Source organism: Triticum aestivum, chromosome 2B (assembly GCF_018294505.1).
Source record: "Triticum aestivum cultivar Chinese Spring chromosome 2B, IWGSC CS RefSeq v2.1, whole genome shotgun sequence".
In the NCBI taxonomy this organism is placed as follows: Eukaryota; Viridiplantae; Streptophyta; class Magnoliopsida; order Poales; family Poaceae; genus Triticum; species Triticum aestivum.
In genome coordinates this window covers 380721318-380732967 of record NC_057798.1, presented here as the reverse complement: position 1 = coordinate 380732967, position 11650 = coordinate 380721318, and positions in this window count along the sequence as shown.

Genomic DNA, 11650 nt, shown 5'->3' with positions numbered 1-11650 from the left:
ACATAAAAGAATTCAGAGAAGAATCAAATATTTTCCATAGATAATACTGGATCATAAACCCACAATTCATCGGTCTCAACAAACACACCGCAAAAAGAAGATTACATCGAATAGATCTCCACGAGAGAGGGGGAGAACATTGTATTGAGATCCAAAAAGAGAGAAGAAGCCATCTAGCTACTAGCTATGGACCCGAAGGTCTGAAGTAAACTACTCACACTTCATCGGAGGGGCTATGGTGATGATGTAGAAGCCCTCCGTGGTGGATGCCCCCTCCGGCGGAGCTCTGGAACAGGCCCCAAGATGGGATCTCGTGGATACAGAAGGTTGCGGCGGTGGAATTAGGTTTTTGGCTCCTGTTCTGATCGTTTGGGATACGTAGGTATATATAGGAGGAAGGAGTATGTCGGTGGAGCGTCAAGGGGCCCACGAGGCAGGGGGCGCGCCCAGGGGGGCGCCCTGCACCCTCGTGACCGCCTCTGGCACTTCTTGGAGTAGGGTCCAAGTCTCCTGGATCACGTTCGGTTGGAAAATCACGTTCCCAAAGGTTTCATTCCGTTTGGACTCCGTTTGATATTCCGTTTCTTCGAAACACTGAAATAGGCAAAAAAACAGCAATTCTGGGCTGGGCCTCCGGTTAATAGGTTAGTCCCAAAAGTAATATAAAAGTGGAAAATAAAGCCCAATATAGTCCAAAACAGTAGATAAAGTAGCATGGAGCAATCAAAAATTATAGATACGTTGGAGACGTAACAGGCATCCCCAAGCATAATTCCTGCTCGTCCTCGAGTAGGTAAATGATAAAAAAGAATTTTTGATGCGGAGTGATACTTTGGCATAATTTCAATGTAAATCTTCTTAATTGTGATATGAATATTCAGATCCTAAAGATTCAAGACAAAGTTCATATTGACACAAAAATAATAATACTTCAAGCATACTAATCAAAGCAATCATGTCTTCTCAAAATAACATGGCAAAAGAAAGTTCATCCCTACAAAATCTTATAGTTAGGCTATGCTTCATTTTCGTCACACAAAGATGTTCCCAACTTCTATACCCCCGATGACAAGCCAAGCAATTGTTTCATACTCAAATAATCTCAAACTTTTTCAACCTTCACGCAATACATGAGCGTGAGCCATGGATATAGCACTATGGGTGGAATAGAATATGATGATGGGGATTGTGTGGAGAAGACAAAAAAAGGAGAAAGTCTCACATTGACGAGGCTAATCAACGGGCTATGGAGATGCCCATCAATTGACGTCAACATGAGGAGTAGGGATTGCCATGCAATAGATGCACTAGAGCTATAAGTATATTAAAGCTCTACAAAAGAAACTAAGTGGGTGTGCATCCAACTTGCTTGCTCACGAAGACCTAGGGCATTTTGAGGAAGCCCATCATTGGAATATACAAGCCAAGTTTTATAATGAAAAATTCCCACTAGTATATGAAAGTGACAAAATGAGAGACTCTCTATCATGAAGATCTTGGTGCTACTTTGAAGCACAAGTGTGGTAAAAGGATAGTAGCATCGTCCCTTCTCTCTTTTTCTCTCATTTTTTTTTTCTTTTTGGGCCTTTCTCTTTTTTTTGGCCTTGCTTTTTTTTCCTCATTTTTTTTTATTTTTTTTCGTCCGGAGTCTCATCTCGACTTATGAGGGAATCATAGTATCCATCATCCTTTCCTCACTTGGGACAATGCTCTAGTAATGATGATCATCACACTTTTATTTTTCTTACAACTCAACAATTACAACTCGAAACTTAGAACAAAATATGACTCTATATGAATGCCTCCGGCGGTGTACCAGGATGGTGCAATGAATCAAGAGTGACATGTATGGAAAATAATGCATGGTGGCTTTGCCACAAATACGATGTCAACTACATGATCATGCAATGGCAATATGACAAAAGTAATGTATGTCATAATAATGATGATGGAAGTTGCATGGCAATATATCTTGGAATGGCTATGGAAATGCCATGATAGGTAGGTATGGTGGCTGTTTTGAGGAAGATATAAGGAGGTTTATGTGTGATAGAGCGTATTGTATCACGGGGTTTGGATGCACCGGCGAAGTTTGCACCAACTCTCAAGGTGAGAAAGGGCAATGCACGGTACCGAAGAGGCTAGCAAAGGTGGAAAGGTGAGAGTGCGTATAATCCATGGACTCAACATTAGTCAAAAGAACTCATATACTTATTGCAAAAATTTAGAAGCCATCAAAAATTCAAGTACTACGCGCATGCTCCTAGGGGGATAGATTGGTAGGAAAAGACCATCGCTCGTCCCCGACCGCCACTCATAAGGATGCACAAGCCAGGTACACTTCATGTTTCAAATTTGTTACACATCTTTAACCATACGTGCATGCTACGGGACTTGCAAACTTCAACACAAGTATTTCTCAAATTCATAATTATCCAACTAGCACGACTTTGATATTATCACCTCCATATCTCAAAACAATTATCAAGCATCAAACTTATCTTAGTATTCAATTCACTCAAAAGAAAGTTTCACATATCTTGAACACCAAGTATATTAACATTAAGCAAATTACCATGCTATTAACGACTCTCAAAATAATCTAAGTGAAGCATGAGAGATCAATAGTTTCTTTAAAACAAATCCACCACCGTGCTCTAAAAGATATAAGTGAAGCACTAGAGCAAAAATTATCACGCTCAAAAGATATAAGTGAAGCACTATGAGCAAAACTATCAAGCTCAAAAGATATAAGTGAAGCACATAGAGTATTCTAACAAATTCCAATCATGTATGGCTCTCTCAAAAGGTGTGTACAGCAAGGATGATTGTGGTAAACTAACAAGCAAAGACACAAATAATACAAGACGCTCCAAGCAAAACACATATCATGTTGGTGAATAAAAATATAGCTCCAAGTAAATTACCGATGGAAGTGGACGAAAGAGGGGATGCCTTCCGGGGCATCCCCAAGCTTTGACTTTTTGGTGTCCTTGGATTATCTTGGGGGTGCCATGGGCATCCTCAAGCTTAGTCTCTTGCCACTCCTTGTTCCATAATCCATCAAAAGAATTCACCCAAAACTTGAGAACTTCACAACACAAAACTCAACAGAAATCTCGTGAGCTCCGTTAGAGAAAGAAAACAAAAGACTACTTCAAGGTACTGTAATGAACTCATTCTTTATTTATATTGGTGTTAAACATACTGTATTCCAACTTCTCTATGGTTTATAAACTATTTTACTAGCCATAGATTCATCAAAATAAGCAAACAACACACGAAAAACAGAATCTGTCAAAAACAGAACAGTCTGTAGCAATCTGTAACTAACGCAAACTTCTGGAACTCTAAAAATTCTACCAAAATAGGAAGTCCTGGAAAATTTGTCTATTGAACAGCAGCAAAAAGAATCAACGCAAAATCACGTTCCTGTGATTTATCATAACTAAATTCGTGCGCGCAAAGTTTCTGTTTTTCAGCAGAATCAAATCAACTATCATCGTAGGTTATCCTATAGGTTCTACTTGGCACAAACACTAATTAAAACATAAAACCACATCCAAACAGAAGGTAGATGGATTATTTATTCCTAAACATAAGCAAAAACAAAAAACACAAAATAAAATTGGGTTGCCTCCCAACAAGCGCTATCGTTTAACGCCCCTAGCTAGGCATAAAAGCAAGGATAGATCTAGGTAGTGCCGTAATAATAAGATAGATCTTGAAAGCTCATCTCGTATTCTCTATGTTCAGCAGCAAGTTTCCTTTGAGGCAAGCAAAAATAATCAAAAGGGCTAAATTTAGCGGGACAAAAATCCCCAAGATCAATCACGGGAGGAACGGGTTCCTCCCTTGGCCCTTCATAGTGCACAACTATTTCATGACTGAAAGCATTCTTTTGGCAAAATCTTGTGAGCCTATACTCGAGAGAGTATCCTAGCTCATTATTTCTAAGGGTAAAATCATTATTAAGCTCGTTAATGCAATCAACCAAAACATTGATAGGGACCTTTTTTCTAAGGTTTTCATTCAAAGCGACATAGTCCGAAGATTGAAAACGTCTAATTTCCTCTTGATCATAGAGGATTGCTTCTATGGGTGGACGACCGGCGTCCACCTTATAGTGCACAAAGATTTCTTTGGCTTCCCTTATGATAAATCTAAATTCATGAGCCAAAAAGATAGTAGCGGCGCGCTTAACAGAAGAGTGCTTAATATTAGAGAATTCTAAGAAAATTCTCTATATGCAAGGGTGCATATGCATAAATTGTCTTTCAAGTTCAACGACAAGCATAGTTATAGCATCCGCAAGACTACTAGTTCTATGAAGAATAGAACAACCCATGGAAGGTAAAGCACCGACACAAGTAAAGAAATCTTGGATAACACCCTTGCCAATGATGTTACCACTACCGATTCGAAACTTTTTAGTATGCAAGATAGGGGGTTCATCGGCCAAAGCCTCGGGGTTTTCTGTGTCATCATTATTGTCCATATCGACGATAATCTCCCCAATTTCAGACATAGCGGCAACAAAAGCAAGGCAGAAGAAAGCGAACAAAAAAGGGAAAGGAGGAGAAGATTGGGAAAGAGAGGGCAAATAGAACGGCAAGGATGAAGTGGGGGGGGGAGGAAAAAGAGAGGCAAATGGCGAATAATGTAATGCGAGAGATAGAGATTGCGATGGGTACTTGGTATGGTTGACTTGCTTGCGTGAGCCTCCCCGGCAACGGCGCCAGAAATTCTTCTTGCTACCTCTTGAGCACTGCGTTGGATTTTCCCGAAGAGGAGAGGATGATGCAACAAAGTAGCATAAGTATTTCCCTCAGTTTTTGAGAACCAAGGTATCAATCCAGTAGGAGACCACGCACAAGTCCCTCGTACCTACACAAAACGATAGCAACTCGCAACCAACGCGATTAGGGGTTGTCAATCCCTTCACGGTCACTTACGAGAGTGAGATCTGATAGAGATGATAAATAATATTTTTGGTATTTTTGATAGATAGATGCAAAGTAAAAAGTAAAGGCAAAGTAAAACAAAGCAAGTAAATAAAGTGATAGAGATTGATATGATGAGAATAGACCCGGGGGCCATAGGTTTCACTAGTGGCTTCTCTCAAGAGCATAAGTATTCTACGGTGGGTGAACAAATTACTGTTGAGCAATTGACAGAATTGAGCATAGTTATGAGTATATCTAGGCAATGATCATGTATATAGGCATCACGTCCAAACAAGTAGATCGAAACGATTCTGCATCTACTACTATTACTCCACTCATCGACCGCTATCCAGCATGCATCTAGAGTATTAAGTTAAAAACAGAGTAACGCCTTAAGCAAGATGACATGATGTAGAGGGATAAATTCATGCAATATGATAAAAAACCCATCTTGTTATCCTCGATGGCAACAATACAATACGTGCCTTGCAACCCTTTCTGTCACTGGGTAAGGACACCGCAAGATTGAACCCAAAGCTAAGCACTTCTCCCATTGCAAGAACTACCAATCTAGTTGGCCAAACCAAAAAGGATAATTCGAAGAGACTTGCAAAGATAACTCAATCATACATAAAAGAATTCAGAGAAGAATCAAATATTTTCCATAGATAATACTGGATCATAAACCCACAATTCATCGGTCTCAACAAACACACCGCAAAAAGAAGATTACATCGAATAGATCTCCACGAGAGAGGGGGAGAACATTGTATTGAGATCCAAAAAGAGAGAAGAAGCCATCTAGCTACTAGCTATGGACCCGAAGGTCTGAAGTAAACTACTCACACTTCATCGGAGGGGCTATGGTGATGATGTAGAAGCCCTCCATGGTGGATGCCCCCTCCGGCGGAGCTCCGGAACAGGCCCCAAGATGGGATCTCGTGGATACAGAAGGTTGCGGCGGTGGAATTAGGTTTTTGGCTCCTGTTCTGATCGTTCGGGGATACGTAGGTATATATAGGAGGAAGGAGTACGTCGGTGGAGCGTCAGGGGGCCCACGAGGTAGGGGGCGCGCCCAGGGGGGCGCCCTCCACCCTCGTGACCACCTCTGGCACTTCTTGGAGTAGGGTCCAAGTCTCCTGGATCACGTTCGGTTGGAAAATCACGTTCCCAAAGGTTTCATTCCGTTTGGACTCCGTTTGATATTCCGTTTCTTCGAAACACTGAAATAGGCAAAAACAGCAATTCTGGGCTGGGCCTCCGGTTAATAGGTTAGTCCCAAAAGTAATATAAAAGTGGAAAATAAAGCCCAATATAGTCCAAAACAGTAGATAAAGTAGCATGGAGCAATAAAAAATTATAGATACATTGGAGACGTATCAGTAATTGATTTCCGTAAATTAAATAAGGCTACTAAGAAAGATCATTACCCTTTACCTTTTATTGATCAAATGCTAAAAAGACTATCCAAACACACATTTCTGCTTTCTAGATGGTTATTCTGGTTTCTCTCAAATACCTGTATCAGCAAAGGATCAATCAAAAACTACTTTACTTGTCCTTTCGGTACTTTTGCTTATAGACGTATGCCTTTTGGTTTATGTAATGCACCTGCTACCTTTCAAAGATGTATGATGGCTATATTCTCTGACTTTTGTGAAAAGATTTGTGAGGTATTTATGGATGATTTCTCCGTCTATGGATCCTCTTTTGATGATTGCTTTAGCAACCTTGATCGAGTTTTACAGAGATGTGAAGACACTAGTCTCGTCTTGAATTGGGAAAAGTGCCACTTTATGGTTAATGAAGGCATTGTCTTGGGGCATAAGATTTCTGAGAGAGGTATTGAAGTTGATAAAGCTAAAGTTGATGCTATTGAAAAGATGACATGTCCCAAGGACATAAAAGGTATAAGAAGTTTCCTTGGTCATGCCGGTTTTTATAGGAGGTTCATTAAGGACTTTTCTAAAATCTCTAGGCCTCTGGCTAATTTATTGCAAAAAGATATTCCTTTTGTCTTTGATGATGATTGTGTAGAAGCATTTGAAATACTTAAGAAATCTTTGATCATCGCACCTATTATCCAGCCACCTGATTGGAATTTACCCTTTGAAATTATGTGTGATGCTATGATTATGCTATAGGTGCTGTTCTAGGGCAAAGAGTTGATAAGAAATTGAATGTTATCCAGTATGCTAGTAAGACTCTTGATACTGCCCAGAGAAGTTATGCTACTACTGAAAAAGAGTTCTTAGCAGTTGTGTTTGCATGTGATAAGTTTAGACCTTATATAGTTGATTCCAAAGTTACTATTCACACTGATCAATGAACTATTAAATATCTTATGGAAAAGAAAGATGCTAAGCCTAGACTCATTAGATGGGTTCTCTTGCTCCAAGAATTTGATTTGCATCTTATTGATAGAAAGGGAGCTGAGAACCCGTTGCAGACAACTAATCTAGGTTAGAGAATGTTCTTGATGACCCACTGCCTATTAATGATAGCTTTCCTGATGAACAATTAGCGGTCGTTAATGCTTCTCGTACTACTCCTTGGTATGCTGATTATGCTAATTACAATGTTGCTAAATTTATACCACCTAGTTTCACCTACCAGCAAAAGAAAAAGTTCTTTTATGATTTAAGACATTACTTCTGGGATGACCCACATCTTTATAAAGAAGGAGTAGATGGTGTTGTTAGACGTTGTGTACCTGAGCATGAACAGGAACAGAACCTACGCAAGTGTCACTCTGAATCCTATGGAGGACACCGCGCTGGAGATAGAACTGCACATAAGGTACTGCAATCTGGTTTTTATTGGCCTACTCTCTTCAAAGATGCTCGTAAGTTTGTCTTATCTTGTGATGAATGTCAAAGAACTGGTAATATTAGTAGACGTCAAGAAATGCCTATGAATTATTCTCTTGTTATTGAACCATTTGATGTTTGGGGCTTTGATTATATGGGACCTTTTCCTACCTCTAATGGTTATACACATATTTTAGTTGTTATTGATTATGTTACTAAGTGGGCAGAAGCTATTCCAACTAGTAGTGCTAATCATAACACTTCTATTAAAATGCTTAAAGAAGTTATTTTTCCGAGGTTTGGAGTCCCTAGATATCTTATGACTGATGGTGGTTCACATTTTATTTATGGTGCTTTCTGTAAGATGCTTGCTAAGTATGATGTTAATCATAGAATCACATCTCCTTATCATCCACAGTCTAGTGGTCAAGTAGAGTTGAGCAATAGAGAGCTCAAACTAATTTTGCAAAAGACTGTCAATAGATCTAGAAAGAATTGGTCCAAAAAACTTGATGATGCATTATGGGCCTATAGAACCGCATACAAAAATCCTATGGGTATGTCTCCGTATAAGATGGTTTATGGAAAAGCATGTCATTTACCTCTAGAACTTGAACATAAATCATATTGGACTATTAAAGAGCTCAACTATGACTTCAAACTTGCCGGTGAGAAGAGGTTATTTGATGTTGTTTGATATTAGCTCACTTGATGAATGGAGAACCCAAGCCTATGAGAATGCCAAGCTATTCAAAGAAAAAGTCAAACGCTGGCATGACAAAAGGATACAAAAGTGTGAGTTTAATGTAGGAGATTATGTGTTATTATTCAACTCTCGTTTTTTTGCAGGAAAACTTCTCTCTAAATGGGAAGGTCCTTACGTTATCGAGGAGGTCTATCATTCCGGTGCCATAAAAATCAATAACTTCAAAGGCACCAGTCCAAGGGTGGTGAATGGTCAAAGAATTAAACATTATATTTCAGGTAATCCTATCAATGCTGAAACTAATATTATTGAAACCGTAACCCCGGAGGAATACATAAGGGACACTTTTTAGAATGTTCCAGACTCCAAAAAGGAATAGGTATGTGGTACGGTAAGTAACCGACTCCAAAACAATTCTAATGGCAATTTTTATCAGTTTTGGAATATTTAAGAATTTTAGGAAGAAAGAATTAGTCCGGGAAGGACATGAGGGTGGAGGGCGCGCCCCCCTGTCTCGTGGCCACCTCGTGTGCCTCCCGGACTCCGTTTTCTTGCACGTTACATATTTTGGTCGGTAAAAATTCATTATATAATCTCCCGAAGGTTTTGACCACAGTATCATGCAAATATCCTATGTTTTCGTTTCGAGTTGTTTTTCTGACAGATCTAGAGCGTCATGACGTCTCCAAGCGGTCCCAAGGACAAGTTTTTCGAGAGGGTTATCAACCCCTATCTCGCGGAGGTGCTGCAACACCCTCAAACCATTGAGATGCGTGAGGGGGTGCCGCACATCCGCGATGTGGAGGGACCAAGGCGTACCGGAAGCGTGGAGACAAAGCTCGAAGCCATGGAGCAACAAGTTTTCAAGTGCCAAGGGATGGTGGATCGTGGACTCAACGCCAACTAGATGATGATCATGGAGTCCACCAACAACCACAAGCTAGATGCCAAGGTCATTGGGGAGACCATCTTCAAGCTTCAAGAGAAAATCGAGCACCTCCAAGCCCAGATCTATAACCTGCAAAACCAAAACTGTGAGTATGAATATAGATTCAAGAGGATGAGTTTGGTTGCAGATTTAAGGATCCCGGAGACTCGATCATCCTTCTATGATGGTGAGCCTATGCCTTGGAAGATGGATGACAAGCCTACATCATCAACAACTCCTACTTCACCACCTTCGAGGACATAATTACATGGGTATGGGCACTCCCCTTGGCAACTGCCAAGCTTGGGGGAGGTGCCCCGGTATCGTATCACCATCACACTCCTATCTTTAACGTTTTATTTAGTTTGATCCTTTTAGTAGTATCTTGATCTAGTAGATTGAAGTTTTGATATCAAGTAGTTTTGAGTTTTGCTTTGTGATCTCTTCATGTAATCGAGTCCGTGAGCTATCTATAATAAAGATTAGTGTTGAGTCAAGGGCTTTGCTTTCTTGCCATGATCTTGAGGAAGTAGAAAGAAAGAATAAAGGAGTTCATATTGATCTTATGGATAGTAATGACTTCACACATAGAAAGTATGAGGCATAAAAGTTGTTGAGAGTTGATAAACGTAGTTTTGGTCATCGTTGCAATTAATAGGAAGTAATAAGGAAAGGGAGGTTTCACATACAAATATATTATCTTGGACATCTTTTATGATTGTGAAGCACTCATTCAGTATGACAAGCTAAAAGAGTTGATGTTGGACAAGGAAGAAAACGTAATGGTTTATGTTTTCTCACATCTCAGTTAAAGTATATTGTCATTGACCTTCCAAACATGTTGAGCTTGCCTTTCCCCCTCATGCTAGCCAAATTCCTCCCACTAAGTAGAGATACTACTTGTGCCTCCAAATATCCTTAAACCCAGTTTTGCCATGAGAGTCCACCATAGATACCTATGGATTGAGTAAGATCCTTCAAGTAAATTGTCATGTTGCAGGCAATAAAAATTGCTCTCTAAATATGTATGACTTATTAGTGCAGAGAAAATAAGCTTTATACGATCTTGTTGTGGAAGCAATAAAAGCGACGGACTGCATAATAAAGGTCCACATACAAGTGTCAATATAAAGTGACGTTCTTTTGCATTAAGATTTCATGCATCCAACCCTAAACGCACATGAAAACCTCAGCTTCCCTCTGCGAAGGCCCTATCTTTTACTTTATGCTTGAGTCAAGGTGATCCTCACCTTTCCCTTTTTCATTTTATCCTTTGGCAAGCTCCTCGTGTTTGAAAGATCATGATATATATATCCAATTGGATGTAAGTTAGCATGAACTATTATTGTTGACATCACCTAAAGGTGAATACGTTGGGAGGCAACACAATAAGCCCCTATCTTTCTCAGTGTCCGGTTGAAACTCCATAACCACAAGTACCGCATGAGTGTTAGCAATTGTAGACGACTACATGATAGTTGAATGTGTGGACTTGCTGAAAAGCTCTATTCTTGACTCTTTCTGACGTTATGATAAATTGCAATTGCTTCAATGACTGAGATTATAGTTTGTTAGCTTCCAATGAAGTTTCTAAACCATACTTGACATTGTGAATTGATTGTTACTTGAGCATAAGAAATCACATAAAAAAATCTATTTATGTTGCTGTCATAAGAATGATCATGATGCCCTCATGTCCGTATTTTATTTTTGTCGACACCTCTATCTCTAAACATGTGGACATATTGTTTGATTTCGGCTTCCGCTTGAGGACAAGCGAGGTCTAAGCTTGGGGGAGTTGATACGTCCATTTTGCATCATGCTTTTATATCAATATTTATTGCATTATGGGCTGTTTTTACACATTATATCTCAATACTATGGCTATTCTCTCTTATTTTATAAGGTTTACCATGAAGAGGGGGAATGCCGGCAGCTGTAATTCTGGATGAAAAAGGAGCAAATATTGGAAACCTATTCTGCACAGCTCCAAAAATCTTGAAACTCCACGGAAGTTATTTTTGGAATTTATAAGAATTATTGAGCGAAAGAAACACCTGAGGGGGCTCACACCCTGGCCAGGAGGGTGGGGGGTGCGCCCACCCCTACTGGGCGCGCCCCCTATCTCCTAGGCCCCCTGGTGGCCCTCCAGTGTCCATCTTCTGCTATATGAAGGTTTTTACCCTGGAAAAAATCATGGGCAAGCTTACAGGACTAAACTCCACCGCCACGAGGCAGAACCTTGGCGGAACCAATCTAG